Here is a 27022-nt window from a genome sequence, read left to right as displayed (position 1 = left end):
GAATCAGCAAAAGGCAGTTCCAGAGGTTTTCATGCAGCAAAAACAGTTCGACGGAGCACTGTAGCTTTTGACTGCTGAGACAGGGCCAGCAACATAGGAATCATAACATAATCAGACTTACATTCAGACTCAGAAAATCAGTCTAAATTCTACTCTTGCAAAAGTAAGTTGACAAAACTTCACGGAGACGCTGGATTTTTTGCGATTAAAACAAGAAGGCTGGAAGAACGTTTGCACAGAATGAATGTCTATTTTCACTCGGTACGGCCTAGCCTGAAGATATTTCTGTAAAATACGACTAGGTGCTGAATCAGCACAATGGCAGTTCCAGAGGTTTTCATGCAGCAAAAACAGTTCGACGGAAAAAAAAATGGGAAATTGTGCTTTCCAGAGCTTTCTTTTTTTCATTCTGCTGGAAAAATTACTCACTATGCAAATTCGAGTTTTTTACATTATATAAAAAAAACCTCCTTCCTACCTCCCTCTCTCCTCCCCATACATATTCCCATCTCTTACAAGTTGCCGTATTTCCAAACCCTCTCTCTCTCTCTCTCCCGGACTTTCCGTTCCATATGCTGGCAGTGGGTAATTAATTCAAAATTTTATCCTCGGACTGGACATATAGGACAGAAGGAAGGGGGGAGAGGCCGTATAGAAAGAGCAAAGGGACGGAGAGTTTGGGGAAGGGGGCTGGAGAAAATAATGGCAACAACAGAAAAGGATGAACAAATTTCCCAATGGTCGAACGAAAATTACAATAGAAGAAAATTGGAAAACTGGTTTTCTTACAAATGTCTTGCAAAAGTTTCGTAAAACCAGTTTGCTTGCAAAAAAGACAATAAAATATGAGATGAATGGAAAATTGAAAAAATATCAATTGATTTGCCCCTTTTGCTTCTTGATCTTGGTGAGTAGGTAAGTATGTCATCAAATGGTGTAAATCTGTATGTATAATATAATAAGTTAATGATATGTATGTGTGATATAAACTTAAGCAAACCAATATTTCTTCATGGTTTTTCTGATCTACTCTATATCAATGTTGAGATGTTGCGTACCTTACGCTTCAAGGTACATAATATAATTTTATAAATTAATTTATGAAGACACCATAGCACCATACTATTGGTCCTGGTTGATATCTTATTCGGTCACATAAGCAACTCTCTTGCTACAAGCAGAAGAAAACCCTCTCCGTTGCAAGGTACTGAAGGTACCAAATATGATGAGAGAGAAGAGGACTCGGAAAGTAAGTAAGCAGCTTTCCAGTCTTGATCCCATTTTCTGTTAGTCTTCAATTTACTGTATTGCCTTCCATTGCAAATTCTTCTAAAGTTGAATAGGTAGGTACATATAATTATGTTTGTTGCACCACCTGAAACTTTTGAAGTAAAAGGTCATCAAAATGTTATCGAACTAGTTCTCAATATAAACCGGACAGAAGATGTGGGTGGAATACCCCCCTATTGAACTTATTGAACCAGTTATAAATATTATAATCCTCATCTATTTGTTTCAATTACAAAGCCTGATGTTACGGTAATCAAGAAGGCGTGGGTTCAAGTTCAGCCGAGGCGTAGAATTTTATCCTCAGCATTGTTTGAGAATGTGACATCAAGAGTAGTAGCCTACTGCTGGGGTAAAGACATTTTTTAGTCCTATAGTTTATTATTATTATTATTGAGATTGTCTATTGATTCCTTGTTTATTGTGTGTTTAAAAAGAATGGTTTTAGGAACTCCAATATTGAATCTTGATTTAAAGTTGAATAGGTACATATAATTATGTTTGTTGCACCACCTGAAACTTTTGAAGTAAAAGGTCATCAAAATGTTATCGAACTAGTTTTCAATATAAACCGGACAGAAGATGTGTGGGTGAAATACCCCCCTATTGAACTTATTGAACCAGTTATAAATATTAGGTATAATTCTCATCTATTTGTTTCAATTACAAAGCCTGATGTTACATCTTTTCAAGTCCACATGCTGCAAGACAGCTGATTCATCTTTGAAAGAAAACCTCTTGAAAATGAAAATTCAAGCACGAGCAAGAAGGGACGACTGGATTTTTTTTTTAAAAGAGGACATGGACATGGGCTTGAACACCGGAATGCTGCAAGACAGCTGATTCATCTTTGAAAGAAAACCTCTTGAAAATGAAAATTCAAGCACGAGCAAGAAGGGACGTTGAACACCGGTCCCGGAGTTCCATTCCCAGCCAGGTCGATTTTTTTCCTGCTTTGTGCTTGGATTTCGGTAGCTAGTTTAAACGAGTAGCGACAATTACAGTTTTTCTTTGCCATCACCACTCAGCTAAAGATGCTACAACAACATCGCCAACAACAACAACACAACCACCAACAACAACACAACCACCACCACCAACAACAACACAACCACCACCAACAACAACTCAACACCGACAACAACCAGACAAGCACCAATATTACTTCGATAGCTCAGGAAGAAGAATCTCAAAATCCACTTCCTCTTGTTTACAAGAAAAAAAATAGGCATAGGCAGACATATTGCATCAAAAGAAATTGCCACTATTGTCAAAAAATAATGTCACCAAGACCGGGGATTGAACCTGAACCCTTCTACTCGGCATTTTTTATCACCAGCTGTGGCATTAATTTCTTCTTCGTTCTCCATATTCGTTCAGTGACGAGAAGTTTTCAAATAGTTGAAGGGAAATCCACCAGACTGCGCTACTCGTGGAGAAGTTTAGAATGAACTGAATAATGTCTAGTGTACGGACCTACCTACGAGTAAGTAGTAATTATTTACTGAGATTTAAAAAATGTCATACGATAAATAAGGCATAGGCAGACATATTGCATCAAAAGAAATGGCCACTATTGTCAAAAACTAATGTCACCAAGACCGGGGATTGAACCTGAACCCTTTTACTCGTCATTTTTTATCACCAGCTGTGGCATTAATTTCTTCTTCGTTCTCCATATTCGTTCAGTGACGAGAAGTTTGCAAATAGTTGAAGGGAAGTCCACCAGACTGCGCTACTCGTGGAGAAGTTTGGAATGAACTGAATAATGTCTGGTGTACGGACCTACCTACGAGTAAGTAGTAATTATTTACTGAGATATTGCTATTTATTTCTTCTGAATTCATCTCAACGATTGGATAATAAAAACCTCTAACGAGGCCTTCAAAAAATAAATATAAGAGCAAAATGAGGACTCATTTTACCCAATTGCAACTGCTTTAAAATGATGTTTTAAAGTCATGATGATAGGTAGAGTGTGCAGGTTTTCAATAGGACTGAGAATTGAAATAGGAATGAGAACTTATGTATGAACATTTATTTTTACAACTCGGCACATGAGTTTACAATTTTTCCATAGTTTTTTTTTCTAGAGGTTTGACATAGGGAATTTATCTTAATGAAATCGAAGAGAGAAGGAATACAGGATAGGAGAAAGCCAGCTGAGTAGAGTGTGCAGGTTTTCAATAGGACTGAGAATTGAAATAGGAATGAGAACTTATGTATGAACATTTATTTTTACAACTCGGCACATAAGTTTACAATTTTTTCATAGTTTTTTTTTTCAAGAGGTTTGACATAGGGAACTTATCTTAATGAAATCGAAGAGAGAAGGAATACAGGATAGGAGAAAGCAAGCTGATCCGAGAACGAACATTATCCGTTCCGGATAAAATCCGCCCGGGCGGGGATCGAACCCGCGGCCTAAGCGCTTACAAGGCAGACGCACTACCCAACAAGCTATCTAGGCTGGCTTGAAGTGAAACGATAATGGGTAGTGTACGGACCTATTGGGTAATTATTTACATTTACTGAAAAAGGGCCGTTAAGTTTAACGGACCTTACTGAAAAAGTGCCAATTTCTTCTGAATTCATACTAGGTAGGTACCTTACCTAAACCTAAACACATCGACAAATGAAAAGAGTAAAAAACCTCCAATTTCTTCTGAATTCATACTAGGTAGGTACCTTACCTAAACCTAAACACATCGACAAATGAAAAGAGTAAAAAACCTCCATTATTCTGCTTCTGATTTCTTCTGTGCAGCTTCCGTTTGATTTTATTAATCCTCCCAGGTATCTGAAGTTTTCTACTTGCTCAAGTCTCCCACCATTACAAGTTACAATTACAACCCTCTACAAGACTACAAGTATATGATTGATGATGTAAAAAACTTAAAAACCTCTATTAGAGGTCCTCAAAAAATCGTTAAAGAGAGAAATGAGGGAACTCATTTAACTCGTAACTGCTATTTTAGAGGTCTTATCGTTGGAGAGGAAAGGGAAGTGCAGGCTTTGAGTCGGAATGAGAATTGAAATAAGAGTGAGAACTTATGTGTAAATTTTTATTTCTACAACTCGGCACATGAGTTTAAAGTTTTTACTTCCTTTCATACAGTTTTGGTTTACAAGTTTACATTTCAGTATCACACATGGCCTTGCTGCTTAGCGTGTAAATAAAATGCCGAAAAACGCTGAAATTCTGTTTCGTGTTAATATAGGCCGGGCGGCGCTTCGAACTCTTGACGTTCGCGCGCCTCCCGGCACGCTTGATAAATAACATTTCAGTGTAAATCTGCCTCGATGGTGTAGTGGTTGACATTCACCTGGTAATCAAGAAGGCGTGGGTTCAAGTTCAGCCGAGGCGTAGAATTTTATCCTCAGCATTGTTTGAGAATGTGACATCAAGAGTAGTAGCCTACTGCTGGGGTAAAGACATTTTTTAGTCCTATAGTTTATTATTATTATTATTGAGATTGTCTATTGATTCCTTGTTTATTGTGTGTTTAAAAAGAATGGTTTTAGGAACTCCAATATTGAATCTTGATTTCTTGATACATGAATGTGTAATAGGTACGTAGGTATGTTTATCTAGGGTCATTAGATTTTTCATTTCAGGGGCATTAGAATTTTCATCTTTGTTTCCAAATTGGACTTTATCAAGGAACATAGGAGAAGGTACTTACGTACCTTTTATGTACCTACTCGTATGTAAAAAATGTACATACCTAGCTATTCCATAGTCAATGTAAAATATGTTTAGAGAATAGTCCATGTACTCTGTTGTTCATTGTGGCAAGGGCAACATTGTTTTCAAAATACTAATGAGTTGCATTTTGTAAAACCTTTTTTCTTTTCAGCGGCATCGGGAAAAACAGAGGCCTCTTTTTTCCTCCTATTCCCGTGTATATCACCGAAAATATTTATTGTAACCTTTTGGGCTGTATTGAGGTATGTTTTATATGCGGGAGGGATAGGGTTTTCATACAAAGCAATAAAAGTTACATTCAGATGCAGGCCTCGTGTTTATTGTTCGGCACACTTGTCATTTTGGAAATTGAGAAGCACAAATAGGAAATAATGAGAGAGCCCCCCCCCTCCCCCCTATCTGGCTCATTATTCATTGCCCTTCCCGGTCCCTTTGTCACATAATGAGGAAAATGGCAACCGTGTGGTTCAAAAATAAATACTTACTTTACTTTCCGTGTCCGTCTTTAACATCACCATTAGATTTTGTTCTCCCACAACTGTGCTGTACATATTGCTGTTTCATTTGCATTGATAAGGTCATCCCGGGTGCACTGATCTAGGAGGCTACATACGAGGAGGTGGTCGCCTGTCTGCCCCAAATAATAAAAATAAATTATCTCAAGGAATTCACCGTCTGAAGTATTGTCTTCGACACCAGACACCATCAGAAAAATACGAGTAGGTATGCTCAACAGCTATGGAGTCAAATCGCTAGACAATGTCTGGTAGACATGAAACTCTGAAAGCAGTAAAAGATGCTCGATTAGTAAGCAGTAAAAACGCAAGCTTATAGTTTTCTTTGTAAGCAGTAAAATATGCTAGATCGGTAGTGCTCGGATGCTAGATCCGGGCAGTAAAGTAATTTTGTCCGGTAAGCACCTAAAGACGCTAGACCAGTAAGCAGTTAAAGACGCTTGACTCGGCTAGACTACTCCTGATATTTAGCACTATCTGACTTTTTGAGTGCAGTTGAAGAAAATAAGGTGTCGATAGGATAAGTAGGTATTATAGGTAGTTCCCAACCGAACATTTCAAATTTTTCCTTTAAATTGTTCACATCACCCTTTATGTGCAGATTGTGCAGGTACAACTTCAATTTAAAATGGACAAAAAGCGAAAGAGGATGAGGGAAAAATACCACTTCAAATATAAATTGAAAGTTTTTGTCCAACTGAGAAAGAATTTTCAATTTCCCAGTCTCTCTCTATCTTTTCCAAGAGAGAAATAGTGCTAGCAAAGTTTTTAAAGAGCACTGGACAAAATGAGGCCCACATAAGACAATTAACTACCACATTGTGAAAATAAATTATCTCAAGGAATTCACCGTCTGAAGTATTGTCTTCGACACCAGACACCATCAGAAAAATACGAGTAGGTATGCTCAACCGCTATTGGAGTCAAATCGCTAGACAATGTCTAGTAGACATGAAACTCTGAAAGCAGTAAAAGATGCTCGATTAGTAAGCAGTAAAAACGCAAGCTTAGTTTTCTTTGTAAGCAGTAAAATATGCTAGATCGGTAGTGCTCGGATGCTAGATCCGGGCAGTAAAGTGATTTTGTCCGGTAAGCACTTAAAGATGCTAGACCAGTAAGCAGTTAAAGACGCTTGACTCGGCTAGACTACTCCTGATATTTAGCACTATCTGACTTTCTGAGTGCAGTTGAAGAAAATAAGGTGTCGATAGGATAAGTAGTTGTTATAGTTCCCAACGGAACATTTCAAATTTTTCCTTTAAATTGTTCACTTCACCCTTTATGTGCAGATTGTGCAGGTACAACTTCAATTTAAAATGGACAAAAAGCGAAAGAGGGTGAGGGAAAAATACCACTTCAAATATAAATTGAAAGTTTTTGTCCAACTGAGAAAGAATTTTCAATTTCCCAGTCTCCCTCTCTCTCTCAGTTTTCTTTGTAAGCAGTAAAATATGCTAGATCGGTAGTGCTCGGATGCTAGATCCGGGCAGTAAAGTAATTTTGTCCGGTAAGCACTTAAAGACGCTAGACCAGTAAGCAGTTAAAGATCCTTGACTCGGCCAGACTATACTCCTCATATTTAGCACTATCTGACTTTCTGAGTGCAGTTGAAGAAAACAAGGTGTCGATAGGATAAGTAGGTATTATAGTTCCCAACGGAACATTTCAAATTTTTCCTTTAAATTGTTCACTTCACCCTTTATGTGCAGATTGTGCAGGTACAACTTCAATTTAAAATGGACAAAAAGCGAAAGAGGATGAGTGAAAAATACCACTTCAAATATAAATTGAAAGTTTTTGTCCAACTGAGAAAGAATTTTCAATTTCCCAGTCTCTCTCTTTTCCAAGAGAGAAATAGTGCTGGCAAAGTTTTTAAAGAGCACTGGACAAAATGAGGCCCACATAAGACAATTAACTACCACATTCTCCCTGAAATCACATTGAGACAAGTTACTTCTGTTGTTGAGGCAAGTTGGATAAGCATAATCCTTTACCCCTTTCAATTTCTAAAATATACTTCCAGCAGTGATTCCTCCAAGTACAATAAATATATTCTCAGGTATGCATTGCATATCTATAAAAAATTGAAGGGTCAGACTTACATCTACCTGCCCCTGATAATGTTGAGACAACGCACTTAACATCTCAACCCCCTTTTTTTCGATTTCTGTGGTATACTTCCCGCAATAATTCGCACAGGTAAATTTTATTAATAGTTCAGGTGCTTGTTACATACCTATGAAAGGTAGCTGATTATGAAGGCGTATCATTTGCTATAGAAAATTTGATAAAAGTTTTTGAACCCAACATCAGGACTCAGAGGCATGTGTTTCGGTATCTGTTATTAATTTTTAGAAAATCTCAGAATGATCTAGAAAATTTACGAGGAGAAACTAAAATTTCATTACCAATTTCATTTCCGTACTTAGGTATTTATTGTACCATTGTGCAAAAAAATTAATAAATTGAAATAATCCCATGTCTACAGTTCGTTTTGTTGGAAAATTCTGGACAAGGTAGTATTTTAAATAGGGGGAGTTAATGGGAGTAAAGGACGGACATTGAGACAAGTTACTTCTGTTGTTGAGGCAAGTTGGATAAGCATAATCCTTTACCCCTTTCAATTTCTAAAATATACTTCCAGCAATGATTCCTCCAAGTACAATAAATATTTTCTCAGGTATGCATTGCATATCTATAAAAAATTGAAGGGTCAGACTTACATCTACCTGCCCCTGATAATGTTGAGACAACGCACTTAACATCTCGACCCCCCTTTTTTTCGATTTCTGTATCTATAAAAAATTGAAGGGTCAGACTTACATCTACCTGCCCCTGATAATGTTGAGACAACGCACTTAACATCTCAACCCCCTTTTTTCGATTTCTGTGGTATACTTCCCGCAATAATTCGCACAGGTAAATTTTATTATTAGTTCAGGTGCTTGTTGCATACCTATGAAAGGTAGCTGATTATGAAGGCGTATCATTTGCTATAGAAAATTTGATAAAAGTATGAAAGGTAGCTGATTATGAAGGCGTATCATTTGCTATAGAAAATTTGATAAAAGTTTTTTTTTTTTTTACAAAGAGACTTCCAAAACAGGATTTACTTACCAAAGATTAGCTTTGTCCAGGGTTAATCACAATCCTTCGAACTAATTTCACTTGGTGATTCCCGGCCTAAGAATCCTAAGATGGTGGAAAATTGTGACTTCCAAATCAGGATTTACTTACCAAAGATTAGCTTTGTCCAGGGTTAATCACAATCCTTCGAGCTAATTTCACTTGGTGATTCCCAGCCTAAGAATCCTAAGATGGAGGAAAATTGCCAAATGTTCCAATTAAAATATATATAGATTTAAAAGTTATAGTTTTATTTGAATGACTTCCAAATCAGGATTTACTTACCAAAGATTAGCTTTGTCCAGGGTTAATCACAATCCTTCGAGCTAATTTCACTTGGTGATTCCCGGCCTAAGAATCCTAAGATGGAGGAAAATTGCCAAATGTTCCAATTAAAATATATATAGATTTAAAAGTTATAGTTTCTAAATAAAAATAAAAAGTTATAGTTTTATTTGAACAGCCATTAAAAGTTGCAATCTCCTATTGCAAAAATTCAGATAAAACACCGATTCTTCAAGTTACAATAAAACCGCTCCAATTTGAAACTGCATTTCACGTACCTTTTTAATTGGATACAATTTGTTCACGATTTTTTTTTTTGCAAAAATTCAGATAAAACACCGATTCTTCAAGTTACAATAAAACCGCTCCAATTTGAAACTGCATTTCACGTACCTTTTTAATTGGAGACAATTTGTTCACGATTTTTTTTCCTAAATTAACATAATTTGGCAATGAAGTCAATCCGACGCTCGCATGTTATGTTTTGGGAAAAATCAAATAATGTTTCCACTGGAAAAAGCTAGAATTACATTTTATTTCTAGAAATTAATGTGCCATTTTTATGTTAATCTAAATTCTGTACGAGCTTTTCTATTTTATTTCTGTTTGTACAATTCACAATAAAGCAATACACACGATTGCTTAATTTGAATTTACAATGGCCCTGTAGCAAACCACACCTTTTTGGTGGCTTAAAATGGCACACCGAGATATTTCCACGACCCTTAAAGTGTGTCCAAACATGGTCGAGCGGCCGTCGATCGATGAGATAAGTCTATATCATCGAGGCAGTATGGACGGGTCAGTCGACATCGATCGACGGCCGGTCGACCATGTGTGGATACACCTTTATGCTGCGTCTTTTTAATTCAATTCTCTTATCTATCATCCCCAATGGGAAACAATCTTCATTTGTACAAAGGAGAAAGTTGGCGAATTGCAAAGAAAAACGCAAAATGGATTTGCGTGTATTAAAGAGTTCCGTTCCAGGTTTGAAAAGAGTAAAGGATAGACAAAGTGTGGTAAGGAGAGCGTGCAAAATATGACTAATCTTATCAGGTTGGGAAGTTTGGCATCTGTTCTCACCAGTCGGTCTAAGATAAGAATGTTAGCTTAATGTTCTTTGCAGAACATCTGAATACATACAGGGTGCTTGTGTTTGCAGTTCACACTTTTGTAAAGAAGATTTCGTACTTCAGAAGTTTTGACAGTATCTACTCATATTATGAACCATATTAATCCTGTAAAGTTCCATCCCTAATACCTATTAGTATGCTGTGTCTTTGTGATCGAACCCGCGGCCTAAGCGCTTACAAGGCAGACGCACTACCAAACAAGCTATCTAGGCTGGCTTGAAGTGAAACGATAATGGGTAATGTACGGACCTATTGGGTAATTATTTACATTTACTGTAATTTAACGGACCTTACTGAAAAAGTGCCAATTTCTTCTGAATTCATACTAGGTACCTTACCTAAACCTAACCACATCTACAAGTACAAATGAAAAGAGTGAAAAACCTCCCTTTGAGTCGAATATTTGAAAAGAATCGAATCGTGGTATTCGAATATTCAAAAAGAGTCGAATATCCCATCCCTACCATTAGAGGTCCTCAAAAAATAAATCGAAGAGAGAAATGAGGAAACTCATTTAACTCGTAACTGCTATTAAACAGGTCTTATCGTTGCAGGGTAAGGGAAATGCAGGCTTTGAGCTGTAGAGTAACATCCCAATAACATGAAGCGTATCTTTAGCGATATTTGAAATTTTTTAACTAACAAAATCAAAAAAGTAATTCAGAAGATTTCGTACATAACTTTTAGCAGTATCTACTTATTATGAACCATATTAATCCTGTAAAGTTCCATCCCTAATACCTATTAGTATGCTGTGTCTTTGCACAGGTTAAGTAAGGTTTTGCATGTCTGATATGAATTATTTTCCACGGGCACTAGAAATCGTTCTTTTATCTTTTTCTGCGTTCAAATGGGGATAAGTCGAAAATGTGTTATTTCCTTGCTATTTAGTCCTTTTCGTTGGTTATTATTATTTCGTTATACTTTACTACCTGTTCGGACGTTTTAAGACACCTTAAATTTCCTGAATCCAGGCATAATATGCGAGGTTCGAAAATGTGTTATTTCCTTGCTATTTAGTCCTTTTCGTTGGTTATTATTATTTTGTTATACTTTACTACCTGTTCGGACGTTTTAAAACACCTTAAATTTCCTGAATCCAGGCATAATATACGAGGATGCCATTGAGGTGTATGGAAGAAAAAGTGTACTTTTCAGCATTAAATTCACATGGGATAATAATTCTGCAACAGCCTCACAAACAGTACTCGAAAATGTGTTATTTCCTTGCTATTTAGTCCTTTTCGTTGGTTATTATTATTTTGTTATACTTTACTACCTGTTCGGACGTTTTAAGATACCTTAAATTTCCTGAATCCAGGCATAATATGCGAGGTTGCCATTGAGGTGTATGCAAGAAAAAGTGTACTTTTCAGCATTAAATTCACGTGGGATAATAATTCTGCAACAGCCTCACAAACAGTATATAATGCTCGTATAGCTTTCACATGAATTGCATTGACTAATTACTTTCGAGTCCGCTTATAAAATATCCACTACTGTACTTAATGTTCAAAGTCTAAATGAAGGATTAGCAAACAAACAAAAGAATCGGGGGAGGGAGAGATTTTTTGCCAACGTTATTTTCAAGTTTTACAGCGAGAAGAAAAAGGGGCCTGCAGAAGAATGCAAATAAAGCGGTGCATTGACTTTTGCAATAATGCAGAAAATTGCATTGTTGTTGGAAAAGTCCGAGCTTCATTGTGAGTTTTTTTACAACTTTAATACGTAGAATGGGCATTTTCTGAAGAGTTCTTCCATTGTTCTCCTCGTTATTAGTTCTTGTTCGATTTTTACAACTTTAATACGTAGAATGGGCATTTTCTGAAGAGTTCTTCCATTGTTCTCCTCGTTATTAGTTCTTGTTCGAGCGTTTTTTAATTAAAGAGGGGCCTGGAGCCAAGAGCAGGCGAAAAATAATGGAACTCTCTCTCACACTCTCCCACGCCACGCCATCAGCTTTGAATAGGGCCGAACTGAAGTGAGCCCCAATTACTGGTTTTTGACTGGACTCAGGTACCTACATATGTATGTGCTATAGGTACCTATGTACGTGCTATGAAAACAAGGTAGGTATGCATGTATAGTAATAAAAAAAGTTCCTTAAAAATAAAAAGTAGGTACCTTAAAAAGCCTCATTTCAGGGTTTAACTATCATGCCAATTGGGTAGGTATCTCAAATAAATCTGCAAGGTAGGTAATTGGTTCTGGTGAATCATCTCCACCAATCTTTCTGGTGTCCCAGGCATCTCCACTAATCTTTCTGGAGTTCCAGGCATCTCCACTAATATTCCATGTATATATGCAACCAGATGTGCGTATTGCATAGTTTAACGGCGCCATATAATTGCCTACCAACATTACTGATCAAGTGTTTACCTATTTTGAAGAAAGGATGTCAAAGTTCCCAAAAGAATGTGGTCACTGGCCAAATATTTTTTCCTGCGAGTAAAACTTTTCCCCCAGCATGAAGCATATGGGTACAATAGCCCCACTGAAAAATTATGAAAAAGAGTTTTGCATATGTGCAATTTTGTATTCTTTATCGGAAATCCAAACCATAGGACTTTGGGATTGGGGAGTGAGTTTAGCAAACTGCACTAAAAAAAATAAAACTTTCTATATTGACAGGTAGGGATAGGGGCGGAGGAGGAAAGGGAAGGTTTTTTTTGTTCTGTTGAGCGAGATATTCGGGCTCATACCAACCTTTTTTTAATTATTAGATTTTCAAAAAATGATTTCCCAAAAGGGGAACAATGAATAAAATTCCTACCGTGGAGCGGGGGTACAGGGATGATGGGGGCTTAATTTTTTTGCATAGAATATTTTTTGCATGTAGGAGGTTTTGGGCTCCCATGTATTGTACCGAGGGGGAACTGAAGTAATGGGCGTTTCAATCCTACAGAAGTTTGCGGCTTTGTGAGACGTTGAAATAAATTAGTTTGTCAATAGAACACTGAAGTTGAGCAACGTCAAGTGTGGAGACTAACTGAACGGAGAGGTTAGTCGCAAGAACCCAACATCAGGACTCAGAGGCATGTGTTTCGGTATCTGTTTTTAATTTTTAGAAAATCTCAGAATGATCTAGAAAAATTACGAAGAGAAACTAAAATTAGGGACCAGCTCATTTTTTCGTTTAAGGCGGTTTAATACAACATTTTCTCGTTTATAAAGGTTTAGCAAAGTGGAAGAGCGAACTGATATGAAAGCATGACAAATTTAAACAAGTTAAGAACAAATTCTGATTTATAGAGGTACCTAATTTTAAAGTTAAAACGCGTCCCGAATTTTTTCTGGGACAAAAACGAAAATTCGGGACAAAACGCCCCAAAATGAAAAACTGAACGGGACGCCGGGACACCCCCTGAAATTCGGGACTGTCCCGGCCAATTCGGGACGTTTGGCAAGCCTAACTATAACAACAGAAGTCTCCTCGTCCCGAAAGCCAGCCGTTCTGAGAACGAACTTAATCTGTTGATAAACTATAAAGCTGACCACTGTTGCAAACCCGCAACCTAGCGATTACAAGACGGGCGAGCGTACAAAGCAGGCGACCTTCCAAGGCTGGAAGGTTGCTCTTTATTAGTCAGAGGCGCCAATTAGTTGAATGTTGCACGTGGTATGTGTCCGGATGTGGGACTATCTGGGTAGTTGCGTACTGTTGAGTGAGGAGGTGGGTAGCTTGTCGCGAAATGGAGTGTGAATCCCGGTATAGCTACTCTTTACAATATGTCTGTCTACTTGGTCTTGCAACCAGGTCCTTCAATAGATATTTGTGTGTGTGTGTGTGTGTGTGTGTGTACTCTATTTTTACTCGAATTTCACTCGTTTAGACCTGAAATTTTGCTCAAATATCGCGTAAACTCGCAACGATCTATCGTAAGACCATTTAGGGAGACAAAGTTTATTGACGTAATATTGACGTCGCTGGCGTGTGGTTTACTGCATCATTTTTTTCTTTTTACAATCTCTCTCTCACATTCCCATTCTCACTTTGGCTTCCAGGTACAAAGACATCGAGATCAGCGTGAACAAGCTGTTCCTGGAGTTACCACTCAACTTGAAGTACAAACTCAAGCAGTTCCACATCGATAAGAAACGGAGCACACTGTCTGATTGGTGGAATATCGAGACCACATTGGACGCCGAGTTTACTGATCTGTTCAATAGGATACGCTATGACTTGTACAAGGCGTTTGATATGTTTGACGCAGATTTGCACGTGGCGTGCTTTCAATATGGTGAGTATTGTGTTTTTACGGAAATGTTCGCCAGCCTAGTTAGCTTGGTTGGTAGCATGTCTGCCTTGTAATCGCTAGGTCGCGGGTTCGATTCCCGCCCGGAGCGGATTTTATCCTGATGGGATAAGGTTAGTTCTGGGAACGGCTGGCTTTCTCCAATCCTATCTTCGTCTCTCTTCCATTTCGAGACCTCTTAAAAAAAAATAAATAAATAAATAAAAAAAAATCTACATATGTAAAATGTTTGAAATACAACATAGGAGCTAAGAATGAAATGGAAAAAAGGGTAAGTTAGAGGACAAATTTCGGCTCTCCACAAGGGTCGTAAAGTGGCCCGTAGTCCGTACACTTGCAATAGTGCTTGTCAAGCTTTGCCCTCTAGCTATTCAAATCAAAATTGATCGCAACCACTTCAAGCTTGTGAAATTGGCTTGACAACCACAGGCGTGAAATTGGCTTGACAATCACAGGCGTGAAATTGGCTTGACAATCACATGGTCAAAATGATTGACAAGCTCGGTTGCTTGACAAGCATACTTGATCGTTGATCGTCTACAGGGCCCTTGAGCGTAAAATGTGAAAAATTTCAAATATTATTAATTTATCGTTCTCATGTTTCTCACTTACAACAATAATTAAGTGTGTTTCTCCGATTTTTTTTCTTTCTCTACTTATCTACAAATAAACAAGCTGGGCCCGTCCCTCCGGGAATTTTTTAGCCCGTAGTTTATTCGATCGTGGTTAAAGAATACCTATGTAGGTACCTACCTAATTTGTTTAATATTCAGTTTATTATTATTCTTGATTTGATAAAAAAAAAGCGACCCCAAAAAAAAAAAAAAAAAAAAAAAAAAAAAAAAAAAAAAAAACGGAGTCGCCCAAGATACATAGAAATAAAAAGATCTAGAGAGGAATGATATCTGGACATTCTGGACCAAATCAACATCACAGAGGAAGAGGTTCAAGGCAGAAGGCTTCAATTAGGTACCACATAGTGTAGTGTACACCCAGTTCTCAATTAATAAGAGACAAAATTTGTAATATCTATTGACAAAATATACCTTAATATGTTTTGATGGCCTATGTATCTGTCAGCAATTCAGATGTCTGGGAATGCCAATGATTGAATCATAATAATGGACGGAATAGAAGATCGATACTAACCATTAACTTTGAGTATAGACTTTGTCTAGATTTCTACAATTCATAAGGTGTCCACCTTATCCTTTAAGTCTTCAAGATGTTTCAAGTCACGCCAGACTTTGCTCAACTTATCCAGGTTTTAACAAGACGTGGCTCTAGTTGTACCCTATAACCATATAAGAGTGAGAATTTATGTATAAATATTTATTTCTACAACTCGGCACATGAGTTTACAATATTTTTACTTTCTTTCATACAGTTTTGGTTTACAAGTTTACATTTCAGTATCACACATCATGGCCTTGCTGCTTAGCGTGTAAATAAATAAATAACATTTCAGTGTAAATCTGCCTCGATGGTGTAGTGGTTTACATTCACCTGGTAATCAAGAAGGCGTGGGTTCAAGTTCAGCCGAGGCGTAGAATTTTATCCTCAGCATTGTTTGAGAATGTGACAGCAAGAGTAGTAGCCTACTGCTGGCGTAAAGACATTTTTAGTCCTATTCGAGCTTATTATTATTATTATTATTGAGGTTGTCTATTGGAGGACCAAATCAACATGAAAGAGGAAGAGGCTCAAGGCAGAATATAATGGAGGAAGGCTTCAATTAGGTACCACATAGTGTAGTGTAAACCTAGTTCTCAGTTAATAAGAGACAAAATTTGTAATATCTATTGACAAAATATACCTTAATATGTTTTGATGGCCGGTAATCAAGAAGGCGTGGGTTCAAGTTCAGCCGAGGCGTAGAATTTTATCCTCAGCATTGTTTGAGAATGTGACATCAAGAGTAGTAACCTACTGCTGGGGTAAAGACATTTTTTAGTCCTATTCGAGCTTATTATTATTGAGATTGTCTATTGGTTCCTTGTTTATTGTGTGTTTAAAAAGAATGGTTTTAGGAACTCCAATATTGAAGATGGCCTATCTGTCAGCAATTCAGATGTCTGGGAATGCCAATGATTGAATCATAATAATGGACGGAATAGAAGATCGATACTAACCACTAACCTTATGGATGAGTATAGACTTTGTCTAGATTTCTACAATTCATGAGGTGTCCACCTTATCCTTTAAGTCTTCAAGATGTTTCAAGTCACGCCAGACTTTGCTCAACTTGTCCAGGTTTTTAACAAGACGTAGCTTTAGTTGTACCCTATAAACGACAACATAGTATCCAAATATTGGGACGCAAGGAGAAAAATGACATAATAGTCAATCTCAAGCATTAGATAACAACAACAACACTATGATATTCTGTTCAAAGGGCATTCATTTTCCCTGCTCGGAAAATTTTCTTCTGTCCATATTATATTTTTCTGTCCCTCCTACTAATAATGGACGGAATAGAAGATCGATACTAACCACTAACCTTATGGATGAGTATAGACTTTGTCTAGATTTCTACAATTCATGAGGTGACCATGACCACCTTATCTTTAAAGTTTAAAGATGTTCCAAGCCACTCTAGACTTTACTTTACTTTACTTAACTCATCCAGGTTTTTAACAAGACGTGGCTTTAGTTGTACCCTATAACTATGATAAATATTGAATCTTGATACATGAATGTGTAATAGGTACGTAGGTATGTTTATCTAGGGTCATTAGATTTTTCATTTCAGGGGCATTAGATTTTCATCTTTGTTACCAAATTGGACTTTATCAAAGTACATAGGTGGAGGTACTTACGTACCTACTCGTATGTAAAAAATTTACATACCTAGCTATTCCATAGTCAATGTAAAATATGTTTAGAGAATAGTCCATGTACTCTGTTTTCATTGTGGCAAGGGCAACATTGTTTTCAAAATACTAATGAGTTGCATTTTGTAAAACCTTTTTTCTTTTCAGCGGCATCGGGAAAAACAGAGGCCTCTTTTTTCCTCCTATTCCTGTGTATATCACCGAAAATATTTATTGTGTCCTTGTTTATTGTGTGTTTAAAAAGAATGGTTTTAGGAACTCCAATATTGAATCTTGATTTCTTGATACATGAATGTGTAATAGGTAGGTACGTAGGTATGTTTATCTAGGGGCATTAGCATTTTCATCTTTGTTTCCATATTGGACTTTATCTAGGTACTCGTATGTAAAAAATTTAGATTGTAAAAGTTAGGGTAAAATAACACTCAAATAAGCATCATTCAATAGGATAAGGAAAGTCGTGTGATGTTCACACCAGATTTTTTTAATTAAAGAGGGGCCTGGAGCCAAGAGCAGGCGAAAAATAATGGAACTCTCTCTCACACTCTCCCACGCCATCAGCTTTGAATAGGGCCGAACTGAAGTGAGCCCCAATTACTGGTTTTTGACTGGACTTAGGTACCTACATATGTATGTGCTATAGGTACCTATGTACGTGCTATGAAAACAAGGTATGCATGTATATGTATAGTAATAAAAAAAGTTTCTTAAAAATAAAAAGTAGGTACCTTAGGGAACTCTCTCTCACACTCTCCCACGCCACGCCATCAGCTTTGAATAGGGCCGAACTGAAGTGAGCCCCAATTACTGGTTTTTGACTGCACTCAGGTACCTACATGTATGTGCTATAGGTACCTATATGTACGTGCTATGAAAACAAGGTATGCATGTATAATAGTAAAAAAAGTTCCTTAAAAATAAAAAGTAGGTACCTTAAAAAACCTCATTTCAGGGTTTAACTATCATGCCAATTGGGTATCTCAAATAAATCTGCAAGGTAGGTAATTGGTTCTGGTGAATCATCTCCACCAATCTTTCTGGTGTCCCAGGCATCTCCACTAATCTTTCTGGAGTTCCAGGCATCTCCACTAATATTCCATGTATATATGCAACCAGATGTGCGTATTGCATAGTTTAACGGCGCCATATTTATAATTGCCTACCAACATTACTGATCAAGTGTTTACCTATTTTGGAAGAAAGGATGTCAAAGTTCCCAAAAGAATGTGGTCACTGGCCAAATATTTTTTTCTGCGAGCAAAACTTTTCCCCCAGCATGAAGCATGTGGGTACAACAGCCCCACTGAAAAATTATGAAAAAGAGTTTTGCATGTGTGCAATTTTGTATTCTTTATCGGAAATCCAAACCATAGGACTTTGGGATTGGGGAGTGAGTTTAGCAAACTGCACTAAAAAAATAAAACTTTCTATATTGACAGGTAGGGATAGGGGCGGAGGAGGAAAGGGAAGGTATATATGCAACCAGATGTGCGTATTGCATAGTTTAACGGCGCCATATAATTGCCTACCAACATTACTGATCAAGTGTTTACCTATTTTTGAAGAAAGGATGTCAAAGTTCCCAAAAGAATGTGGTCACTGGCCAAATATTTTTTCTGCGAGCAAAACTTTTCCCCCAGCATGAAGCATATGGGTACAACAGCCCCACTGAAAAATTATGAAAAAGAGTTTTGCATGTGTGCAATTTTGTATTCTTTATCGGAAATCCAAACCATAGGACTTTGGGATTGGGGAGTGAGTTTAGCAAACTGCACTAAAAAAATAAAACTTTCTATATTGACAGGTAGGGATAGGGGCGGAGGAGGAAAGGGAAGGTTTTTTTGTTCTGTTGAGCGAGATATTCGGGCTCATACCAACCTTTTTTTAATTATTAGATTTTCAAAAAATGATTTCCCAAAAGGGGAACAATGAATAAAATTCCTACCGTGGAGCGGGGGGTACAGGGATGATGGGGGCTTAATTTTTTTGCATAGAATATTTTTTGCATGTAGGAGGTTTTGAGCTCCCATGTATTGTACCGAGGGCGAACTGAAGTAATGGGCGTTTTAATCCTACAGAAGTTTGCGGCTTTGTGAGACGTTGAAATAAATTAGTTTGTCAATAGAACACTGAAGTTGAGCAACGTCAAGTGTGGAGACTAACTGAACGGAGAGGTTAGTCGCTAGAACCCAACATCAGGACTCAGAGGCATGTGTTTCGGTATCTGTTATTAATTTTTAGAAAATCTCAGAATGATCTAGAAAATTTACGAGAAACTAAAATTTCATTACCAATCTCATTTCCGTACTTAGGTATTTATTGTACCATTGTGCAAAAAAATAATAAAATGAAATAATCCCATGTCTACAGTTTTGTTGGAAAGTTCTGGACAAGGTAGTATTTTAAATAGGGGGAGTTAATGGGAGTAAAGGACAAGGGACACATCTGTTCAGAAGTCCCTTAAGAAACATTTAAGATATTTTTCGCTGACCCATCTGAAACACGGCGATAAATTAACATTCAAGATGACACATTGTACTAGCCCTACTTTATTGTTACAAGGTTGTGTACCTTGTTACTCAGTTAATAATATGTACTGAGTATCATTTCTTTGAAAAAAAAAAAAATCTATTCCTTTGCAATGTTATTGAAGATTTCAAACTACTTTAATGACTTGAGGTACCGTCTGTTATAGAATCGTATGTAGATGAAATAATAACTGTTGACCAGGACTATGAAAAACTGGGTTAAGCACGAACCTTTGTCATAAACGTCGTTCCCCGATCAAATACACTTTGTTAAATTCTATAGCATGACGTTAAATTCTATAGCATGACTTAGACTAACCACTGAGGGACTATGAAAAACTGGGTTAAGCACGAACCTTTGTCATAAACGTCGTTCCCCGATCAAATACACTTTGTTAAATTCTATAGCATGACTTGGACTAACCACTGAAGTGGGTTTACCTAATCTAATAAATTAGGCACATAATTATTGATGTATGCCCCAGTTATTCCCCTATACTTACAACTACAATACCGTGGTTTCCTTCACAAATGCTACATAATGTACTACGACTAAAAAAAATCCTCATAAAAGCTGCATACTAAGTGGAAATAGCTCGATTGATGGCCAACCAGGTGAATTATTGAAAAGTCAATTAGTAATACGGTAATGCGCGAAAGTATTTGCATTAATACTTTGCCAAATTGTTTAGGTTGGAGGATAGCGCACCTGCCTTGGTCGGGGGTTCGATTCCCGCCCAGCGAACTCTATCCCCACAGAAAGCGTTCGTTATTGGAAAGTCTTGCTTCCTCCTATCCTGTCCTCTCTTCGATTTCGGAACGATAAGACCCCAGCAGTTACAATTCTATCAAACTTCTGAGAAAAAAAAGTTATTTATTTTTTTTTTTTTTACCTTGGAATGCAATGTTGCCGTAGCGAGAGTTGAGCACCTCGTTTGCTTTCTCTTTGGCTAAATCTTTGAGAGAGCGGACCGACATGTTCTGTCTGACATCTGTCACCTTGGCTGTGATATAGCTCTTTGCTCCCTCGTATAGCTGAAAAAATAATGTTATAATGTTGTATATATTTATACGGAGTAATTTTATTAGCCATGGAAAGTTAGATGACTCGGTGACGCATGACGGTAGCTTTAGATAAACAGATTTACCTAGATACTGAAGGTGACATAATTACCAATAGACCAAAGAAGATTTTACAAAAGCAACTAATGGATGGTTGGTTGGTTTGAACCTATGATTTTAGGTGTTTACAATAAAGGTATCTTTTAAAAATAACAATAATACCTAGTACTCATTTATATGTACAGCTCGAATAGGACTAAAGAATCTCTTTACTTTAGGCTACTTCTATCATTGCGGTCAAATTCTCAAATAATCTTGGCGGATAAAAACTGGATACTTCGGTCGGAATTGAATCGTATGTAGATGAAATAATAACTGTTGACCAGGACTATGAAAAACTGGGTTAAGCACGAACCTTTGTCATAAACGTCGTTCCCCCAATAAATACACTTTGTTAAATTCTATAGCATGACTTGGACTAACCACTGAGGTGGGTTTACACTGAGGTGGGTTTACTTACAACTACAATACCGTGGTTTCCTTCACAAATGCTACATAATGTACTACGACTAAAAAAATCCTCATAAAAGCTGCATACTAAGTGGAAATAGCTCGATTGATGGCCAACCAGGTGAATTATTGAAAAGTCAATTAGTAATACGGTAATGCGCGAAAGTATTTGCAAATGTAACATGAATCTCTTAATGTAATAATTAATAATGTACGTAGGATGATTATGTTATAATGTTGTATATATTTATACGGAGTAATTTTATTAGCCATGGAAAGTTAGATGACTCGGTGACGCATGACGGTAGCTTTAGCTTTAGATAGTATTTGCAAATGTAACATGAATCTCTTAATGTAATAATTAATAATGTACGTAGGATGATTATGTTATAATGTTGTATATATTTATATGGAGTAATTTTATTAGCCATGGAAAGTTAGATGACTCGGTGACGCATGACGGTAGCTTTAGATAAAACAGATTTACCTAGATACTGAAGGTGACATAATTACCAATAGACCAAAGAAGATTCTACAAAAGCAACTAATGGATGGTTGGTTGGTTTGAACCTATGATTTTAGGTGTTTACAGTAAAGGTATCTTTTAAAAATAACAATAATACCTAGTACTCATTTGTATGTACAGCTCGAATAGGACTAAAGAATCTCTTTAGGCTTCTTCTATCATTGCGGTCAAATTCCCAAACAATCCTGGATGATAAAACTACATACTTCGGTCGGAATCGAACTCACACCCTCCTGATTACCAAGCGTCTTGACCACTACTCCAGCGATGTAGGTATAGATAGTTCTGAAGTAAAGAAGGTTCCAAAACTTTTCCTTCTCAAAGTCTAACCTGTGGTGTCTTGTTTCATTTGCCTGAGTATTTCCGTGCGAGGAAAGTCGAGAATGAAATTCATGTCGGAGAATTCAGAGCGGGAAAAAGTTCATGACTTGATAAATTATGAGTCCTACAGTAAAGGTATCTTTTAAAAATAACAATAATACCTAGTACTCATTTGTATGTACAGCTCGAATAGGACTAAAGAATCTCTTTAGGATACTTCTATCATTGTGGTCAAATTCCCAAACAATCCTGGATGATAAAACTGCATACTTCGGTCGGAATCGAACTCACACCCTCCTGATTACCAAGCGTCTTGACCACTACTCCAGCGATGTAGGTATTCATACTTCTGAAGAGAAGAAGGTCGCAAAACTTTTCCTTCTCAAAGTCCAACCTGTGGTGTCTTGTTTCATTTGCCTGAGTATTTCCGTGCGAGGAAAGTCGAGAATGAAATTCATGTCGGAGAATTCAGAGCGGGAAAAAGTTCATGACTTGATAAATTATGAGTCCAGTCAGGGGCGTAGCTGAACTTCGTTTAAGCAAGAAACTTGAGCTGTGTCAAAGAGTTTAAAGACAGAGAGGAGAAGAAAAGAGACTCATAAGTAGGGGGTCACTGGGTCAGAACTCAGAAGTTGCCACCAGTGGAGTCAATACCAAAGGAGATAATGGACAATCATAAGGCTTTCAAAGTCAACGAGACAATGTTCCATTTCCCATTATGAGTCCAGTCAGGGGCGTAGCTGAACTTCGTTTAAGCAAGAAACTTGAGCTGTGTCAAAGAGTTTAAAGACAGAGAGGAGAAGATAAGAGACTCTTAAGTAGGGGGTCACTGGGTCAGAACTCAGAAGTTGCCACCAGTGGAGTTAATACCAAAGAAGATAATGGACAATCATAAGGCTTTCAAAGTCAACGAGACAATGTTCCATTTCCCTTTTTCCCACTATGAACAGCCTAGTTAGCTTGAAATATAGCATTACGCCTGCCTTGTAAACGCTAGGTCGCGGATTCGATTCCCGCCCAGGACCAACTTTATATTGAACAGATAAGGTTTGTTCTCGGAACGGCTAGGTTTTTGCTTTTCTGTCCTCCTTCTCTCTCTCTCTCTGTCTCTTCTTTTCGATTTAGGGATGATACTTTGTTTCTAATATTCCCTTTATCAAACCTCTTGGAAAGAAAATTAAAATACTCTGCCCACGTTTTTTCTGCTCTCCACCACTGCCCACATCATAAGGACCGCGCCCAAAACTTTCATTAAGACTTGTCCCCCCGCCTCCCCCTCTGGTGTGTTGTAAGAGCACACCCTAAGCTTTCTTATCTTATCGGACTAATTGATGTTAGATCTAATATAATTACGGGGATGGGTCAGTGTAGGTATGTTTTTTTTTCTTCCTTCAAGGCGCATTATCACTACGGACAGTAGGTCGTTCGTGCCAAGTATAGGTCTTGTTTCGAAAATAAAATCCCCATTTGGCAAAATATCGAGCTGCCTTCGGCAAACATTGTCCAACTGGTAGTAGAGGGAACTGTAACTGCTGGGGTCTTAACACCCCGAAAGCGAAAAGAGAAGGAAGACAGGATAGGAGATTATGAGTCCAGTCAGGGGCGTAGCTGAACTTCGTTTAAGCAAGAAACTTGAGCTGTGTCAAAGAGTTTAAAGACAGAGAGGAGAAGACAAGAGACTCTTAAGTAGGGGGTCACTGGGTCAGAACTCAGAAGTTGCCACAAGTGGAGTTAATACCAAAGGAGATAATGAACAATCATAAGGCTTTCAAAGTCAACGAGACAATGTTCCATTTCCCACCATGAACAGCCTAGTTAGCTTGAACCATAGCATTACGCCTGCCTTGTAAACGCTAGGTCGCGGATTCGATTCCCGGCCAGGACCAACTTTATATTGAACACATAAGGTTTGTTCTCGGAACGGTTAGGTTTTTGCTTTCCTGTCCTCCTTCTCTCTCTCTCTCTTCGATTTAGGGGTGATACTTAGTTTCTAATATTCCCTTTATCAAACCTCTTGGAAAGAAAATTAAAATACTCTGACCACGTTTTTTCTGCTCTCCACCACTGCTCACATCATAAGGACCGCGCCCAAAACTTTCATTAAGACTTGTCCCCCCTGCCTCCCCCTCTGGTGTGTTGTAAGAGCACACCCTAAGCTTTCTTATCTTATCGGACTAATTGATGTTAGATCTAATATAATTACGGGGATGGGTCAGTGTATGTTTTTTTTTCTTCCTTCAAGGCGCATTATCACTACGGACATTAGGTCGTTCGTGCCAAGTATGGGTCTTGTTTCGAAAATAAAATCCCCATTTGGCAAAATATCAAGCTGTCTTCGGCAAACATTGTCCAACTGGTAGTAGAGGGAACTGTAAGCAACTGATGGGGTCTTAACACCCCGAAAGCGAAAAGAGAAGGAAGACAGTATAGGAGGAAGCCAGCCGTTCCGAGAACGTACCTTATTTGTTTAGGGATTTTAGGATAAAGTTCGCCCCGGACGGCAATCGAACCCGAGACCTAGCACTTACAGGTAATGTTTCAGTAGAGGAGAAAGCCAGCCGTTCCGAGAACGTACCTTATTTGTGTTAGGAATTTTAGGATAAAGTTCGCCCCGGACGGCAATCGAACCCGAGAACTAGCACTTACAGGTAATGTTTCAGTAAAGTTAAAAACGCACCCTAACCAAACCGGTCGTTGAAAAAGTTGACAGCACCAAACCTCGAGGAGTCTTTACATTAACATAGGTTCCCTTAACTTTACGTTAACCCCAAAACCAAGGGGTCATTTTTCAGCAAAGTTAAAAACGCACCTTAACCGAGTTAACATCCCAATAACATGAAAAGTCAGGACAAAAGATGAAGCCCTATATGAAGCCCCATGATCACCTCAGATTAGGTGTTATCTTCTAAGCAAACATAAACATCTTGTCGCCACACATATAATGGGGGAAACTCATATCTTTCCTCCCCTGTGCTTCTCCCCAAGGTTTTCCCCACTCTCTCTCTCTATCTATCTCTCTCTCTCTCTCTCTCTCTCTCTCTCTCTCTCTCTCTCTCTCTCTCTCTCTCTCTCTCTCTCACACACACACACTCTCTCTCTCTATTGCAACAACATAATGTCTTTTTTTACGATGTGAAAAGTCAAACAAACCTTCTCTCCAAGAGTCACGAAAGAGCTTCGTCTATTCTGTACGGTGCTTTTCTTTTTATAGGAAGAAAAATAAACCCAGTGATGGAGTTGGAATTTTGTTAACGAAGAAAAAATCTAGTCGGGTAGATGACTTTTCCCTGACTTTTCCAGTCTCCATGAAATTCCCTGACTTTTCCCGGTTTTCCCGGTTTTCCAGTCTGGTAGACACCCTGCACCGTAATAATATCCTAAGCCGAATTAGGCACTGTCATTTTGGATACTTAGAACTGGATGAGTCTAACGAAAATAGACATATCCGAATTCTATCCCCTTTCAGAGACCACCTAAGCCTCAGTACCTAAGGGAGGGATGGTAACTTTATCTTCAATGGGTTTGATACAGATTTCTGTACAAAATTGCAAACCTCTGACCTGTTCCACGAAATCTGCAGTCCCCCATTTTCAATTCACGAGCGGAAAATACTATGGAGTAGAGTTGTTCGAGGAATAAGGTCCTCATAACCCATACTGGTTGTCGGACTTTCTGATTTTAATTCACCGTAATAATATCCAAAGCCGAATTAGGCACTGTCATTTTGGATGCCTAGAACTGGATGAGTATAACGAAAAAAGACCTATCCGAATTCTATCCCCTTTCAGAGACCACCTAAGCCTCAGTACCTAAGGGAGGAATGGTAACTTTATCTTCAATAGATTACCACCTGATTCTGTTTGGTTTTATGAATTGGTACTTACAATAATGAGTAGAGAAGAGCACGAACGTGGCTGAATCTATCAAAGTCCATTGTTTGATTTACTGCTACTTGACTATTTCTGGCTTCCAAATTGAAAGCCAATATGATATCTGGACTGGCGCTGCACGGAGAAGATCATATGAAGCTAGTAATCAATGAATATATCGCAAGGTATCCGCCCCTGGAATCACGACATCTTGTCGCCACACATATAATGGGGGAAACTCATATCTTTCCTCCCCTGTGCTTCTCCCCAAGGTTTTCCCCACTCTCTCTCTCTCTCTCTCTCTCTATCTATCTCTCTCTCTCACTACATCTTGTCGCCACACATATAATGGGGGAAACTCATATCTTTCCTCCCCTGTGCTTCTCCCCAAGGTTTTCCCCACTCTCTCTCTCTATCTATCTCTCTCTCTCTCTCTCTCTCTCTCTCTCTCTCTCTCTATTGCAACAACATAATGTCTTTTTTTTACGATGTGAAAAGTCAAACAAACCTTCCTTCTCTCCAAGAGTCACGAAAGAGCTCCGTCTATCCTGTACGGTGCTTTTCTTTTTATAGGAAGAAAAATAAACCCAGTGATGGAGTTGAAATTTTGTTAACGGAGAAAAAATCTAGTCAGGTAGGTATACAAAGTTATTGGATTTGATACAGATTTCTGTACAAAATTGCAAACCTCTGACCTGTTCCACGAAATCTGCAGTCCCCCATTTTCAATTCACGAGCGGAAAAAACTATGGAGTAGAGTTGTTCGAGGAATAAGGTCCTCATAACCCTACTGGTTGTCAGACTTTCCGATTTTAATTCACCCTCTATTGCAACAACATAATGTCTTTTTTTACGATGTGAAAAGTCAAACAAACCTTCTCTCCAAGAGTCACGAAAGAGCTTCGTCTATCCTGTACGGTGCTTTTCTTTTTATAGGAAGAAAAATAAACCCAGTGATGGAGTTGGAATTTTGTTAACGGAGAAAAAAATCTAGTCAGGTAGGTATACAAAGTTATTGGATTTGATACAGATTTCTGTACAAAATTGCAAACCTCTGA

General features: G+C 38.0%; 1 long non-coding RNA gene across 1 annotated transcript; it reads right to left on the bottom strand.

Moving 5' to 3' along the window:
- Positions 1 to 1276: 1276 nt before the first annotated feature.
- LOC113466022 lies at positions 1277 to 8722 on the bottom strand. The gene is made up of 3 exons (XR_003390565.1): positions 8629 to 8722; positions 5482 to 5627; positions 1277 to 1381 (listed from the first exon to the last, which is right to left on the bottom strand). It is a non-coding gene; the product is annotated as an uncharacterized LOC113466022 (long non-coding RNA).
- Positions 8723 to 27022: the final 18300 nt, after the last annotated feature.

The sequence above is a fragment of the Diaphorina citri genome, unplaced genomic scaffold, assembly GCF_000475195.1.
Source record: "Diaphorina citri unplaced genomic scaffold, Diaci psyllid genome assembly version 1.1 scaffold199, whole genome shotgun sequence".
Lineage (NCBI taxonomy): Eukaryota > Metazoa > Arthropoda > Insecta > Hemiptera > Psyllidae > Diaphorina > Diaphorina citri.
This window is presented reverse-complemented; position numbering and strand designations above follow the sequence as displayed.